The sequence below is a fragment of the Petaurus breviceps genome, unplaced genomic scaffold, assembly GCF_028583685.1.
Source record: "Petaurus breviceps papuanus isolate PSGF00001 unplaced genomic scaffold, PetGlider_PUasm1.0 173, whole genome shotgun sequence".
NCBI classification, from domain to species: Eukaryota; Metazoa; Chordata; class Mammalia; order Diprotodontia; family Petauridae; genus Petaurus; species Petaurus breviceps.
Genome location: NW_027185759.1, coordinates 23,205,662 through 23,223,739, shown reverse-complemented (window position 1 = coordinate 23,223,739; position 18,078 = coordinate 23,205,662).

The following is an 18,078-nucleotide window of genomic DNA, read 5'->3' as shown; positions in this document are numbered from 1 at the left end:
TTTTTTTTTTTTTTTGTATCTTGGGCATTTAACACAGTGTCTAAAACTGAGTAGTCACTTTATAAATGTTAATGATTAACTGAGATTATTATTGTAGCACTTTACAGAAGAGAAAATATGAGGCTTAGAAAGGTTAAACATCTTGGTCTTTGTCACACTTCTAGTGTCAGAGGCTGGATTTGCGCCTTTGTCTCCTGGGCATCTAGATGGTGCGGTACACAGAACAGACCTGCACCAACACTGGGCAGAAAAATGTTGAGGATGTAACTATGGCTTAGTTCAGCTTCAGGTCCCGAGGCTGTTCTCAGACAGGTAATAAGACTCATTGGCCCTTTAAGAAGAAGTGGTTAAGAACCTGAACACCCATGGGCAGCTCTGCCTGACATAACTGCTCAAAAGGCCTCTTTGGTGGGCTGCAAGTGACTTTTGAGTTGTGTTGTACAGGCCTAGCATAAAGTGCCAGACCTGGAGTCAGGAAGACCAGTCTGGCCTCAGAAACTTACTAATGACCCTGACTTAACCATGGTTACCTCAGTTTCCTCATCTATAAAATGAAATGGAGAAGGAAATGTCAGACGATTTCAATATCTTTGCCAAGAATACCTCAAATGGGGTCATGGAGATTTGGACATGGTTGAACCACAATAATGTCTTACTTTCATCCCTTGCATGGGAGTGTTTCCCACTCCAGAATTTCTGATATATTGTCATTCAGACTTTGCTTGAGTACCTCTAAGCATGAGGCAACTCACTATTTCTTTAGTCAACCCAGATCACTTTGGATTACCTCTAATTATTTTGTTCTAACAACAGGCCTAAATCAACAAGCTTTTCCTGAAACTTGTGTCCATTTCTTCTATTTGTGCCTTCTAAGGCTAAACAGAAGAATTTTACATCTTCTTCCCCATGATAGCATTTACAATATTTGAAGACAGGTATCATTTTCCATCCCCTTGTCTCTTCTCTTCTCCATCCTAAATATATCTACTTCTTTCAACCAATTCTCAAGGCCCTTCTTGATGCTTCCTGTCCTCTTCTGGGTTCTCCAACAATTGAAAAATGCTTCTTCAACTATTGAATCTCATTTAATTTCTTTCTTTTACTCTTCCTGGCAACTGAAAAGCAAAACATCCCATAGTTAGATTCTCTGTTCTGTAACATGTCATCCCTCATCAGCATTATTTAAACTGCATTAAGTTCAATTGTAACCATAATTTGTGCATCAACAAAACTGTTTAAATATAAGGAAAATCTACCACTCTGGAAAAAAAGAACTATACACTGTTGATATTGCAAGAATGTTAATTTTTAATGTTTTTGCTTGAAAATTCAAACATTCATTCAGGCATCCTTGAGTTAAATCAAGTGTAAAATAATTATAAGTTTCTCCAAGTTCCTCTTGGAGTTTTGCTGAGAAATTATTCCAGAAGTGCAAAAGGTCTAAAAATTGCCAACTTGGCATGTGTTTATTCCTCTCCAAAGAACTATTTAAATTTAGGAGGAAAATAGGCAATGTTGATTCAAACATTGATTTTCACACATACATGCCAAAGGAAAATCAGTTTCAAGTATTTTGTAATTCCTAAATGATTATAATTGGGATTTTAAATTTCCTTTTACTAGGTTTAACCTCAACATTTCAGTTATTAAAATGCTTCCATAAAAATATAATAAATACAGCTTTTACACAGTGGAGACAGTGTGAGTGCTCTTTATATGCCAAGTTTATTATGAAGTCATTTCTTATAACAATATATGTTCTGCAATACTTTTCAGTTTAGTAGAATGACTAACTTTAGTTTGTGTTTTGAGGAAAAATAAAATGAAAGAAATAGTCTAAGATTGAATGGTGAGGTTACATAGAGGGCAAAGTGCTGAACGTGAAGTAATTAAGCTACGGCTTCAAATCCTGTCTCAGAACCTTACTAGCTAGCCAACCTCGGAAAATAAACTTAACTGCTTTCTGTGTCAGTTTCCTCATCTGTAAAAAGGAATGGGACTTAATGACCTCCAAGGTCCCTTCCTGATTTAATTATATAATCTCTGCAGGAACATGCAATTAATTTATTTTTCTGATTTTTTTTCTCTTTTCAGTTTCTTTGAAGATAATTCAGATGATAATAACAATTTGCATCTCCTTCTGTATGGCACATTTTACTATTCTAAACTTTCTCAAATATTATCATTTTATTTTCTTAAAGACACTGTACTCCCTAGAACTCAAGAGGCCCAGACCTTTCCCTCTTCCCCTTTATGCAATGGGACCTGTTTCCCAGGGCACTTGCATACCATTGACCTATGATCTACTTTATTCTTTGTTTATCTATATTTATGGTTCTCAGTGTCCATTTATAATAGCCTAATCAAATCCTTGTCACCATTTCCAATTGCCTAGGATAGACCTTTTCCTTCCTAGGTGACCTCAATGTAAGTAAGATGCATTTTTCCTCTCTAGCCTTATCATGATATGATATAAACTCCCTGAGATTAGGGGCCATTTTATTTTTGTGATCATATCCAGCACCTAGAAGAGTGCCTACTAGGTATCCAATAAATACTGATAGATAAGCAATTAACATATATTTAAATTGGATACAAAGCATAATCAGTAATAGACAGGGTGTTGGATCTCAAAAAAGTGAGGACAATAAAGATTCTAGTCTTGTCTTTTGTGAGTAGCTATATGACCGTGGACAAGTTATTCAACATTTTTGGTCCTTGGCCATGACAATGAATTATAGAAAGCTTGTGATCCTCAATGGAGGAGATTCTCAAACTGACAAAAGTAATGATTTTTTGGTAAATTGACATTATTTGTACATTGCATTCTATCAGAATTACATGATAATTGTAGATTATATATGGGAGCCTTGCTATAAACATGATTTATTAAATCTTAGAATTTGGCATAATATCTACTCTGAGAATGTTTTTTTTCCCCTCAGATGTACAAGAATTCTTTCATTTTTAAAGCAGCATAGTGTAATTGAAAGAGGGCTGCAAATGGAATAGAGAAAGACCTGTGTTGAATCCCAGCTCTGATGCTTACCTATAGCTATGTGGCTGTGGGACATATATTCAAATTCTCTTAGGCCTAGGGTTTTTTTGTTTGTTTGTTTGGTTGGTTGGTTTTTGTTTTGTTTTTATCTATAAAATGAGGATAACTGAACTACCTATAATACAAAGCTTTGGGGAATAAAGCATTTTATAAAACAAAGCATTTTATGCATGTGAAATATCATCATCATCATCATCATCTCACATATAGAATGGAAAATTAGACTTTAGTTCAGCATTCTAGCAAAAAGAGCAAAATATCTTGAAGAATTTAAGGGATCCAAAATATTTTCACTCCACTCCAATGACCTATATTTTACCAGCTGAAACTATGCCATACAAAACTGTCATTTTTCTATGCGTCATGTTAGAAGTCAAGAGAAGATGCCTATCAGAAGAGACCAAACATGGACAACTTGTCTTCAGCTATTCACTTTCCATCCTTTCTTTTACTACTTTCTTTCACTGCTAGGCAGCAGAAATGCTGGAACTTCTGACTTTCTCAGCTCTATAGATCTTGTCAAAGCTGCAGTGACCTCATTGCCGCGATGCCCCCACAAATAGTCAGTTCAGATTCCCTTAGGGGCTTGGCTCCATCTGATTAGGCAAGAGTCAAAGCGGCTTTAAAATTCGATATTTTACTACTTTTGGAAAGAAACACTTATGATATCTAGCAATGGAAATATTTTAAAAATGTGTTTTCCTCTTCCTTTGAAAAGATAAACTCCTTTTAAAATTAATATTATGGAATTAGTGCCGGGCTCCTGGGAGCTTGGACTCTGCACCCTCTTCCCCTCCTAAAGGGGCTCATCTGCTATGGACTCAGGAATGAAAATTACCTGAATTTAGTCCTGGGGACCCTGGCCTCTAATCAAAGAGAAACTAGGCTTGATTTTGTCACACTCTTCAGATCATTAAAACTCCATTCCAGTGGGCAGGGAGAAATTATTAAAATTTAGTATTGCTCACATCTACAATTTGTTGTTGTTTTCAGAAGGGATTGAGTAAAAAGTTACTTAATGTACAATATATATCAAGTATAGGGCAGTTATGTGTTTCCTGTAAAAGAATGCTAAAACACAAAAAATTCATTGGCATACATTAATACTTAGACTAAAATAAGACACAATAAATTCATTTGTAAGCATTTACAGTTTGTTTAAATTAGGAGTATGACTAAATATTATCAGAACATAAACTTTTTTGTGGGATTGGTGATTTGGCATTTTATCTTTCACTTTGACTCTGTACTGCAGAAACAATTCCTGATATGACCAACCTTGAGCCGATCTCTTGTGACTGAGTATTATCTTCAATGCAGAAATTTCCTTTCCTACCATCCAGCTGTACTTGTTAGAACCAAAATTCTAGACCTCTCATACTCATGAGGTTACCTCCAGGTCTGGATACATCTACCTTGAAATTGGTGCCTGTTCACATAATTAGGAAAAGAATCACAAAGAAGAAATAGTAGCTAACTGTACAGATGATCGTTTAACGCGTTGGGTCCATTTTCTATGTGGGAATATCAGTGGGACTGGGAGAGAGAATGCTTCCCAACTTTCAACCCAAGTTAATGGGAAGTCTAGAGACAGCATGTACTATATGCTACAGAAGAGAATCTGAACAAAGGGACTGAGGCAGAAACTGTCTATTCTTTGATTGATGGAGCAGAATGTACCTCAACTACTGTCACATGGATGAGGGATAACACAGTGACCATTCAGGGTTTTTAATGTAGTACCAAAACACACCAGATCTTTTGAGCACCATGCCATCACAGTGCTGGGAGCAGGATCATGAGAGTAGCACATGGTTGACCAGAATGAGGAAGAGAAAAACTAATTCTCTCTCTCTCTCTCTCTCTCTCTCTCTCTCTCTCTCTCTCTCTCTCTCTCTCTCTCTCTCTCTCTCTCTCTTTCTGTCTCTTTCTCTGTCTCTTTCTGTCTCTTTCTCTCTCATATCAGTTTCTGTCTACTTACCTATATCTGTCTGCCCAGCTGCCTATAAATCTATGTGTGTGTGTGTGTGTGTGCATCTTACTCATATTGAAAGACTTATTTTCTCAACTTTTACTCTAAGTAGGACAGAATTTCTGTATGTGTGTCTATACACACACATATACATATATACACATATACATATATACATACACATACAGAAATTCTGTCCTACTTAGAGTAAAAGTTGAGAAAATAAGTCTTTCAATATGAGTAAGATGTAATTATTTTCTCCCTTTGGTGCTGTATGAAATGAGCAAATAAATTCTTCTAATCAGTTTTCAAGGCAACATGTTTGAAAGAGACATTAAACCAGACATTTTGATTCGATCTCTCATACCACAGATGAGAAAACTGACACCTGGAAAGCAAGAGGTGCCAGATCTTACAGGCAACCTTTGTCTTGGAGGGATTCGAGATAAAATCTCCTGACCCCAAATCCCGTGTTCTTTTGCCTCTACTCTGCTTTAGCCTTCACATATCAAATCAAATCCTGGTCACAGCTGCTCATGCTTGTTATACTTGTTAATTTTCTTCCATTAATACTCCACAGAGGATTTTCCTTTTGATGATAGAGGCCTCTCTCTAAATTTTTATTCTTTAGGGGTAACAATGCGATTATAGATTTGTTTCTTTTCACTATCCTCATTACACAACAGTCCTACTTTCCCTTTTGTTTAGGTCCCTCTTGACTTCAGCCTTCTATTGTGCCCTAGGCCTATGGTGTCTTTCCATTTGACTTGCAAATGAATCCTTCTATATTTATTGTCTTCTTAGTTCTCTCCTCTTTTCCTAGGAGCATTGCTAAACTGATTTTTCTAGTAGTCAAGGATCTTAGGACTCTTTGCTGTGTTTTGGGATGTGATGGCATTAGCATGGTACTTAAAAACAGAAGCAGGTAGAACCTCACCATCTGTAAGGGAATCATTTGATATTGACTCTTTGCAGACAATCATAATGTAGAATTCTCATTCTTAGAGCAAATAGAGTCTAGGAGATTGGAGCAGTTCTAGGGAGAGATTTTGGACATGAGAACACAAAGGTCTATGGGAGAAGTGAGTGCTGGCTGGTAGGGTGAGCAGATAAAAAGGCCTCTCTGACAACCTCTTCAGGTGACATGGGGTTAGGCAAAGGCAGAAGTATAGAAGTGCAGTATTGGGAGAAAATAGGACCTGGAAAAGGGGCATCACAGTAACAAAACTCTTATGCTTGTGAGAAATAATTTCTTACTAAGAATTCCACCTGGCAATGAGTGAATTTAGAAAAAAAATATTTTTATTTCATATCATTTCTGACAGGTGACTTGGCCTTTTTTACCTTTTTTACCTTTCCTAGGTTGAAGCACACTTTAATGTAGTTACAAAAACTCTTATATAATTCATCCATATTCAAATTTCCCACGTTGACCCCGTTGGTCAGCATTCCAGGATTTACTAAACCCCACCCCTTGATTATGTCTTCTCATTTCTACATTTCAATTCCCCCCTTCTCATCTTCATTTACTTTATTATTTATTTAATAAAGGAAATGCCTAACCAAAAATGCTCTTAATTTCCTCCCTGTTTGTCTGCATCAGATATCATGAGAAAGGATTTTCCTTAATTGCTAAGAGAATTGGCAAAGGTGGTGAGTTTGAAGATTCAAAGCTGGGATATCAGTGATGAAAGTTCCATTATCTAAGATCTTGCCTGAGTTAATGGACTCCATCCTTTGTGACTGATTCCTGACCAGGTGGTTCTTTTGATAAATAGGAAAAGGCCTTTTCACAACAAAGAAAAGTAGTAGATATGTGATTTTCAGGTGGCTAGCATCCCCCACTGCAGTCTCTCCCCCCCACCCCCAAGCAGTTTTATCCCCTGACTTCAGCCACCAGTATGACTTCACATCATGTTTTCATATGATTTCTGTGGAAACAAGATTTAATCCTCCCTTACATGGTGACATCTTAAAGTGTGTGATGTATGTATATATGTTTATGGGCATATGTGTCTGTGTCTGTGTGTGATCTCTACTATACTTTGTGGAATGTGGGGCCATAGGAGAATGTAAAGATTTGGGACTAGTGGGGTGTAGCATCCCTGTGGGGAGGAAGTAAGGCAGTACTTGGGACAAAGACCTGATGGTTCTACCATTGTTTTGACTCAGTGCATAGGATGTCATTTTGATTAGAGAAGGTCTTTGGTGAGACTAAATAGATAATGATGATGACAGAGTTTAGACAAAGTCTTCTGTTACTGAATCTGTCAGCATCTTAACATACACAAGGGGGAAACACTTTAGGAAGATGGTCTGAGCTACCAGCTTGAACTTTCCTTCAAATAAAATGGAATCTTTCATTCTTCTTACCATGCTGAAGAAGTGATCTATATTTCTTACAAAAAAGTTTTCTATGAAGAGTGTAGAGAAGAAGGAAGGAATTAGTGGTTAGTGGTAGAGATCCAAAAATTATGAAAGAAAGAAAATTCCATCAATAAAGAATTTAAAAATATATAGAGGAAAACTAAAAATAAAATGGAGGAACTGTTACTTAAAAAAATGTAACAGTAATTCATGGTTTCTTATGCAACCCTCTTTTTTTTTTAGTCTTTGTATACAGAAATATTCATGTTTAATGATTTGTAAAGTTCATAATAAATTTTTTTAAATATGGTTTGTTGTAGAAAACCTGTGACTTAATTTGTAGACAAGAACACAGTAAAAATAGTAATTAATTAAGGAAACATGAGCTAAAGTTCCTGACCTAAATGGAGACTAAGTAATATCAGTCTGAATAATGAATGGGTCAAGGAACAAAACTTAGAAGCAATAAATAACTATGCTAAAGTTAAATACTGAGACAACATACTGAAATTTATGGAATGCAGATAAAGCTATCCTGAGAGGAAAAATTCTAGCTGTGGAAGTGTATTAATAAAACAGAAAAAGAAAGGATTAATATACTGAGCATGCAAGTTTTCAAAACACTAGAAAAAAAAAACCCTGAAACAAGCACAAAAGAAGAAATTATAAGAATTAGAGAAAAAGAATCCAGAAGACACTGAGCTGTTAAACAGAATGAAAAAAATACTGATTTTTTAAAAAAAGCTACCCAATTAGTTAAAAATTAATCAACTTCTTTAAAAAGTGGTGGTAGAATGATTGGGTAGAGGAAGAAATCAAATAATGTAAATGAACAATTTACAATGAACAGAGAGAAAATAGGAAGACCTATCAGAAATCCATATGTATAATCAGATATCAACAACACAGATTGTTTTTTTTTTAAGGAAAAGCATCATGATTTATAAAACAAGATCCCCAATTAATAAAACATCGCATAGAGAACTCAACCCAAGAAATGAAGCAAACCCTATTTGACCTGTCAAGGACAGGGTTGGGAAGCACAAGCACAATTCAGAAAGATTGAAAAATGATTCCATTAAGCATAAAAATCCATTAGTATATGTGCAAAAATTGCTGAAAATTATTCTTAGTAACAGATAAGAAAGCACTCTAACTGAAGTCTTTTTATGCGACAACTATTGTTTTGACATACAAACCTGATAAAAACATAGGATGGTTATTATTGAACAACTTCACAGAAGAATATTGATGAAAAATATTAGCTATAATAACATTAGCAAAGCACATACAATTGTGTTTTATTATTATATTTGTTAGATTTTTGCCAGGTTCTAATGCAAACAGGGTTCAAGATCAGGAAAAAAAAGTATAATCAACAGTGGAGAAGTGGATACAGTACCAGACCCGAAGTCAGGAAGACTCAAATTCCTGAATTCAAATCTGACCTCAAATGCTAGTTTTGTGAACTTGGACGAGTCACTTAACCCTGTTTGCCTCAGTTTCCTCATCTATAAAATGATCTGGATAAGAAAATGGCAAACCACTCCAGTATCTTTACCAAAACACACACAAAAAAACAAAAAACCTTAAATGTGGTCACAGAGTCAGATAGGGATGAAAAACAGCTGAATGGAATGATTATATCAATAGATGAAGAAAAAGTCCTCAAGAAAATCTCTTAAAATATTTTAAGCCCAAAAGCTACAGAAGAGACTTTCATTAAAATGATTAAAAGTATTTACCTAACACTAAAAGCTAATCTGTGCTGCTGGGAGAAAGCTGGAAAATTTTCCTACAAAACTGAAACTAAGGATAAAGAAAGGATGGCCCCTCTGCTCATTACTATTTGGTAGAAGAATGGGTAAAAGGACTGGGCTGTGCTCTCACTGTTATTTGGGACTCTTGTGAGAAAGGTCCCTCTACCAATTCATGTGGGCACCTTTTCTGAAATGTATGATTTTACAAAGTTGTGTGAAGTCTTGGCATCAAACACAAATAGAAAGAGAGCCACTGAATTGGAATCCCTGCAGGCTGAATGCTGGCTCAAAACAAACAAACTACAAATTGATATTTTCTATGTTTTATTGCATTTTTTATTTATTTTGCTAAATATATCCCAATTACATTTCAATCTGGTTGGAGCTCTGTGGTCCTTGTACTTAACACCTCTGATCTGTAATACTGAAAATTTAAGTTGTGCTCATTGCCACATATGTAATATGTCACATACTGGGACTATTTTTCCTCATTCCAAGGGTGACTGTATTCATGACAGCCTCCCTCAAATACTATTTGGTGGTCAGAAGAAGCAATACAAGGACACTCTTAAAAACTTTGCAATTGATTGTATGGCATGGATGACACTGACACAGGACCACCCAGCATGGCATGCCCTCATCAGAGAAGGTGCTGTTCTTTATGAGCAAAGGAGAATTGGAGTAGCTCCAAAGAAACTACACATGTGCAAATTGAGAGAATCCACCCCAAATGTTCTTCACATGGACTATTTGTGTGTGACCTGTGGTAGAGCATTCCAAGCTCATATATTGGTCTGATCAGACACATTCAGCCACACTGTACCTTGACTCTAACATAGTAGGGTCATTTTTGTCCTCTTCAAGAATGAAGGATAGCAACTGATACAGTACTAAACTAATTGTTATGGCAATGAGACAGGAAAGAGAAATTAAATGTGTAAACATCATCAAAGAATCAACAAAAATGATCATTTGCATATCATAAGATAGATTACCTGGAAAATTGTAGAAGAGTTAGCAAATAAAACGGGCAAAATCTACCCTAGTTGGGCCTTACACCAAGTTCTCTGCAGGCTGGTTTTCTTTCTACTGTTGTCACTTTTTTGTGACCAGAAGCTACTCATAAAATTTCATGATCCTATGTTTTTTAAGGGTACTCAAACTTTTAATCAGTACTTTTTGCAATTCCAGATATTTCTTCTTGGAAAAGGGATTAAATGAATACTGACTGATGATATTTCTGAGTTTTTCTCACATCTTTGATATGTCAACAATTTTATATCACTTAAAATTCTTTAAAAAATAAAAATAAAATCAGAATCATTGTCTTTGCTTTAATCAATTTCTCATTTTTGAGAAAAAAAATCATATTTAATTAGGCCAGGTTAGCTATATTATGATTTTACCCAGTTCCTTCTCATCTTTACTTTTTACTTCTCATGTGCTGCTGCTATTTGAATATCTAACTTTATCTAACTAATGGCCTACCTTTCATATGTAGAAGCAATACCACAAAAACAATCATACAATGACTGGAGTTGGCTCCAGAGAAAAGATATGGGGTAGACCTTTACCTGCTTCTCTTCAGGGATGGAGGTTAATGAATGAGGAACATTGCATGTAATATTAGATTTTTTTAAATGTGATCACTGCTTTTGCTGATTTTTTAATCTTTTTTTTTGTCTTTTATTTCTTATTCTTTGTTATAAGGGATGGGGGAGAGGTTGGAGCTAGGTGGCTCCGTGGACAGAACAAGAAGGAAATGGCAAAGAACTCCATTATCTTTGCTAAGAAAACCCCAGGAACAGCATGGTCTAGGGGATCATGAAGAGTCTGACACAATAATATTGAGGGATGTGACACAACGATAAAGGATACTTCTTTAAAAGGTGGAGAGATGGGAGAGAGGGGGGAATCAAGGTAATGCAAAAGAAAGATGAAAAAAATCTCTTTTGTTTTTAAAGAAAGAAAATTGCCTATTCAGTAAGCTCCAAACAGGTATGGGAAGAATGGAATTGACTCCTTTAAATATTTCACACATGATACTAATTTTACTTTTCCCATGCCTCTAAAGAAGCACAATTACTTTGTATCTTTTTTCATTTTACTTTGTGAGAATCTAAATTCTAATGATAAATTAGTAGTTCACATTATACAACTAAAATTAAAAATCCTCTCAATAAGAATGTGCAATAAAACAATCTGAATATGCCTTCATTATCTAATTAAATTTTAATTCCATAAAATTAAATGCAGTAGATTTTCAAATGAATTCAGATTATTCCAATAACCTCAAAAGACAGATATCAAAACCAAGTACAAATAATATTAAAACTCAATAAATACGCAAATAGAATTCTTGATATATTTTTTTTTTTTATTAAGCTCAGCGCTCCTCACTGCTAACTAATAAATGTCTTGGAAAATTAATGTAATTGCAAGGATCGGAATTTAAATTTCTCTCCAGATCCACTTATTGTATCTGAAATACTGATACCCAGAACTCCCTGAGCCATGGTTAAGTTTATTTAATGCCATTAAGCAGAAGCCCTGATTTCATCTGACATTTACTTCTGTGCAGGCAGTAACAGCTCAGTAACTCACATGATAAGTGCAACTGTAAACACTGGAGAACAGATCTGCCATGATGCCTAAGAGAGGCTCCTGCAAACATAGACAGTGCCAAAGCAGCGGAGTATCCTGATGACTGCTCACTTATTATGTGTCTGTTATCCACTGTATACTCTCAGGACCACTAGCAACATTGATATTTATGCTTCTTATGATGATAAGGGATCAATCAGTGGTAGAGTGAGCAACGGCACACAGATATGAGTTGGCACGAACATTTGACCTATTGATAGAAAACATCCAGAATGAATGCTTCCCTAAACTGAGGAAGAATCTTTCATTCAATAACAACAACAAGAGAATTGGAATTTTGGTCATGCCTCATGTCAAGCTGGATCAAAAATTTTCAAGGCAAAAAATTATTTTTTCTTATTATTACATTCAGAGGACAAGATTTTATTTTTCCTTGAATAATATCTTCCAGGTATTTCCATCCTCAGGCTAGGCATAAAAACAGCAACAAATTATTAGACTGTTTTTTAGTCATTTTAGATTTCTGGATGTCTCCAATTCATTGCTTATTATGATATATAGTGGTCAGAGCATTGATCTGAAATTCTCTGAAGATCTGGGTTCAAATCTCATTTCTGATGCTTTCTGTTTGATCTCAGGTGAGTCATGTAAACTCTCTGGGTCTCAGTTTCCTTATATTTAAAATGAGGAGTATGGATTAGATCATCTCTGTATGACCCTGAGAAAATCTGCCTCAGTTTCCTAAAGTGTAAAATGTGGAGAATAATAGCAACCACGCCTCCCAGGACTGTTGTGAGGATCAAATGAGATGCCAGATCTAAAATGCTTTGCAAACCTTAAACCATAATCCTGTTACTATTTCCCTGCCTCGGCAGCCAAAGCCCCATCTCTGTGTTGTCCAACAATCTTGTCCAATGTGCCTGGAATGCCTTCTATTCTCCAATGTTGTCTTCCTTGAGATTCTGCTCTGATGTCAACTCCAGGAAATATTTCTTAATTCTCTTCAGTTATTTGTGTTCTTTCTCTTTTTAAATTACCTTCTGTTTGCTTATTAAAATATATGGTGACTCTGAAAGAGGACATTGTAGACCAGATAATCATCTGTGTTGGGAGCCAGTGTTTCCTGACTGGGAGTTTCCTACATATGAGACCATGGACATGCCACAGTTGCACAATGTCCCAGAAAATTCTCAATCAATAGACATTTATTAAGCACCAATTAAGTACCAGTCACAATATTACAGATTAATTTGAGAGTGAACTAGGTGGAGCAGTGGATAGAGCCCTGAATCTGAATCTAGGAAGTCCTAAGTACAAATCCCACCTTAAATATATGCTTGATGCATGATCCTGGACAAGTCACAACCTCTGTTTCTTTCAAGTTCCTCAACCATAATAAAATGGGATCATAATAGCAGATACCTCATAGGGTTGTTATGAGGATCAAATGAGATTATATATTTAAAGTGCTTAGAACAATGTCTGCCACATAATAGGCACTTGATAAATTCTTCCTTCCTTCCTCCCTCCCTTCCTCCCTTCCTCCCTTCCTTCCTTCCTTCCTTCCTTCCTTCCTTCCTTCCTTCCTTCCTTCCTTCCTTCCTTCCTTCCTTCCTTCCTTCCTCCCTCCCTCCTTTCCTCCCTCCCTCCCTCCCTCCCTTCTTTTTTTTTCTTTCCTTCTCCAGTGAAATCACACATCCAGCCTTAAACAAACAAACAAACAAAAAAACCCTGCTGTAAGCTCCTGGTAGAATGTATGCTTCTTTTAAGGAGGGATTGTTTAATTTTGTCTATATATCATCAATACATAGCACAGTGCCTTATATATTCTAGGTGCTTAGTAAATGTTGAATTTTTCTTGTCAGATCTTGACCATGGAGCAAAAACAAAGCACACTAGATCTTTGGCCAGAATGCTATAATGATATCTAGGAAATATATATATTTTTAAAAAGGACATTTAACTTCAGGGGGTGAGAAACCAAGAAGATACCCAGCTACCCTTCTCATTTTTCAAGTGGAAATAGGCACACAGTGAACCAAAAAAAAAAAAAAAAAAAAGTCAGGAGAAAAAAAAAAAAAAACCCCAAACCTTTGGGATTCTAACTGAATACTCCGAGTGTTATTTCTTTCTGGTATGCTTTTTGTTTTTTTCTCATTAAAAGTTTAAAAAGAGGCCATGGGATAATGCATGAAATGCCAACTTCTGAGCTAGGAAGATCTTTATTCAAGTCCTACGTGAGAGATATCTTAGCCAAGATGCCACATCCTCTTAGTCCTCCAGCTAATTTTCTACAACAGTCAATAAGCCTTTTAAAAACATTATATGCCAGAAACAATGACTTACACACTTAGATCTATATTAGAGGGAAGAGCTTCCAAAGGAGACATTTTCTACATAAATGAAATCACGGCTATAGCTTAAAAAAATAAGTTCATAAAATTCAGACCTGTAAATAATTAAAAAAAAGTTTAAGACATGTAAGTCAAGAAATGTAAGAGGTAGAATTTATGCTACTGAGAGAAATAATTATTTTTCTGTTTTAATAGACAAAGTGAGGAACAGATTAAAAAAAAACTTAGACACCATCTTCTTGAACATACCATTCCTTTTTTTTCCTCTTCTGGTGCTTTTTAAATATTAATATATGATGTAGGAAAAGGTCAGTTTATAAAAAGAACAGTGGCAGTTTAAATTAATTGTTAAGTCAGTTCCTTATGGAACATTAAAGAAATGCTTCTAATTTATTTGATAGTCATAAATATCTATTTAGTCAGTACAAACGAAGATTTTAATGACTTTCAGATAGCAGTGATGGTATATAGACTTCCCACCCTAAATAAATAAATAAATAAACACTGCACTTCTACAATAGCCCCTAGTAACAGTTATCTTATAAGTAAGGAATAATTGCCTGATGATTTGTGCCCTGTAAAAATGAAATAATGAATACTCCAAGGATAAATTTGAGGATATAAGGAATCCCCACAAGCACTACTTAGTTAAGAGTTCATCATTTCAGTTATATTACTATTTTCAGTTGCTTTATAACAGCTGTACAATTTTTCAAATTTGCTCCAGGCAGAACATTGGCATAAAAAACATAAATCTAGAAGCTATTAAAAAACATTTTAAAATTGAAACTATTCTTGAAAATATTTAATTTAAGAAAAACATTAAAAATAATAGAATGTACTCCCAATGTTGTGATAATAGGAAAAATACAAAGGAAAGGCCTGATAGTTGCTATTTTACTGAACTTTATTTCTTAGAAATTTAAAATGTTTTGTATACCTGATCTAATTTAATGAGAAAATGTCCCATGTAAGTAAACAAACCAAGATATTTTTCATTTAAGAGTAGTTTTCACGTAAGTAAATTAAGACAAATAGAAATGTAAATCTATTAAGTTAATATGTAAAGCTAGTGATGGGTCATTATTATTGAGCCCCTTATAGTCCCTCTTTCAAACAACTGGGGAAATATCTATGAATAGAAGAATTTAATATTCAATCTGGAGGAGCATAAGATCCCCAAAAGTTGTATTACCCTACAAACCACTAGTCCTGTTTCCATGCCAGCTCTCACAGCCGTCATCTGGAGAAACAAGTCCTATGAAGAAGGGATCCCTCATCTCCACTAAATGTCAACCAGTCGCCAAGCCTAGCAGGCAAGCCAGCATAGTCAAAGCAATGGGGTATCCTGAGGAAGAAGCAGGGTGTACTAGACATATATTGAGCCACCACCATCAGCTTGACCACTATCTCCGCTCAGACCCTGATGGAGACAGACAAAAAACAAGAGTAAAAACAAAACCAAGAAAGCAGTGTAAATGGTAGAAATCATTAATGAAGAGGTATGATTTGCCACCAAACCCTAAGGACCATGGGATTTTTCCATCGGAACCTCAGCTGAAACTTTCCATATGTATTCTCTCTCCTACCGTGTTTCCCCGATAATAAGACACTGTCATTATTTTTTTGGACAGAAAAACACCAGAGGGCTTATTTTCAGGGGAGGGCTTATTTTAATGAACATTGACAGCAATTTTAATAAACAGGTAAATGTGAACAAAAAAATGTACCTTTATTCAATAAGCAAATCACTGGAGAAGAACAGGATGACGCGCTCACTGCTGCAGCTCTGATTGGATGCAGCTCGGAGCACGGCGTGCGTTTCCGGGGGGGGGGGGAAAGGTGCATACAGAGGGCTTATTTTCGGGGGAGGGCTTATTTTAGAGGAATCTTACACAGTAAGGGGAGGGCTTATTTTCGGGATAGGTCTTATTATCGGGGAAACACGGTACTAGAATGTGAGCAACTTGAACAGGGGTTATATGCCATTTCTATTTGCATCCATTTTGCTTAATGCAGAACTTTGCTTAGAGTAAGTGCTTGATAAATACTAAATTCATTCATCTCAATTGGAATTTAATTAAATTGCATTGTAGGTGGGCAGCATGATGTTTACAATACCATGAAAACTGAATACAATAATGCAGAGAAGTCACCACAATTCATTAACATCAGTGAAGACTAAGAAAACCCTTGACCTGTGCTAACTTTAATGGCATAACATAAAGATAAGAAAAAGGAAATGTTAAAGGATTCATGCAGATAAATTCCTTAAATTTCTGATACCATAAAATCATCTTCCTCTTTTTTTCTCCCTACCTCCCTTCCGCCCCCTAGACTCAGGAGGGGGAAACATATTAGCCATAAATAATTGCAAGTAAAAAATAGTTCATGAGTTCATATTGACATACATTTAAAAATAAATCTTACATTTCAGGAAAATATTTTATGCTTTACCAGAAATTGGTAAAATAATGTGACAAGTGGAATTTCATAGAAATTCAATCTATATTAAAGATTCAGCAACAATTCAGAAATGAATAGAAATGAAACTGTTATGAATTTTTTTCATTTAGGTCTCTGGAGGCATAATATGAAAACTCTTTTTCCTTTTGTAACCCAGGAGCCAACTGCAGATCTTTGGTCCCCTCACTTCAAATAGATAATTCAGTTTCCATTTTAAAGGATTTTATTAGTGGTAATATGCTTTGGCTCATGCTTTCCACCCAGAGAAATCTTTGGGACTCTTGAGTTTGTCCCCTATTCAACTTTCCTTTAAGGATATTCAGCTTCCTGACAAGCAGCTGAGGTTATTAAGGCAAATGTAAGTTGGAAAACCCTGCCCTGCCTTGTAGGCATACCCTTCCAGAAGTCTTTCATTCTCCTAACTGCATGCTCATTGGGTCCACAGTATTATGGAAAAGTGTTTACCAGTTCCTATATTATTATTTTTTTCTCTTGAGTCATTCTTTATTGTCATAATCATTATTATTAGTAGTATTTATTTAGAATTTAATTTTTCCCCAGTTACATGTAAAAACAATTTTTAGGTCAGTTCCTTAATGAAGGACTTAACTTCCTTTGTAATTCCTCGAGTCCTTTCCTACCATTCCGTACCTGCTCCCTGCATTTTGGAATGTAGGTGATCCTTTCATTTAAATACACACACACATACATACACATATATATGTGTGTGGGGGTATATGTTTATTTAGAGTCTGATCCATGAAGGTACTTAGCACAGTGCCTGGCATATAATAAGTGCTGTAGAAGTCTTTGTTTCTTTCCTTTTCCCACCACTATGCTCAGGTTAGTGTCCTCTGTCACAAATACCTTTTCTTTTGTCCTCTAGGCTCTAGCCCTGAAGACCTAATTGGAAAAAAAAAATGTCTAGACCATTAGTGCCTATATAACTACCTCCCCAGTGATTTAGTAAACAGGAAAACTTTCCTATTTCACCTCAGAGCATTCTTTAGAATATAACATTAGAAAAAATCACCCAAAACACTGTGCTTATTTAAATGCCAAAATCAGCTCCAAGTAATGTAAGCCTGTGATTTGTAATGCTTCTCAAGCTCATTAACTGGTGATTTTCATGGGGCCACCTCTACATTGCCTTCCCCACATTGCCACTAATCCATCCCTTGGATAGTCTTAATAATTACAATTCCTCTACTTCTGCTATTCAGTACAAATAGAGAGAGTGTAAGTCAGTTCAGAAACTTAGTACTGAAGTTTGTGAATCTTCCAGTCATTTGCTTCTTGGAGAATCACTACATCTCTGTACCAAGTGGAACAAGTCTAATGACATGATAACCTTTTGAAGGCCTGAATACAGTGAGCATGTCCTCAAGAGACTCTAGTTTTTATAAAGCCCTATTAGTTCCTGTCACATTGCTCCTTCCTTCCTTCCTTTCTTCCTTCCTTCCTTCCTTCCTTCCTTCCTTCCTTCCTTCCTTCCTT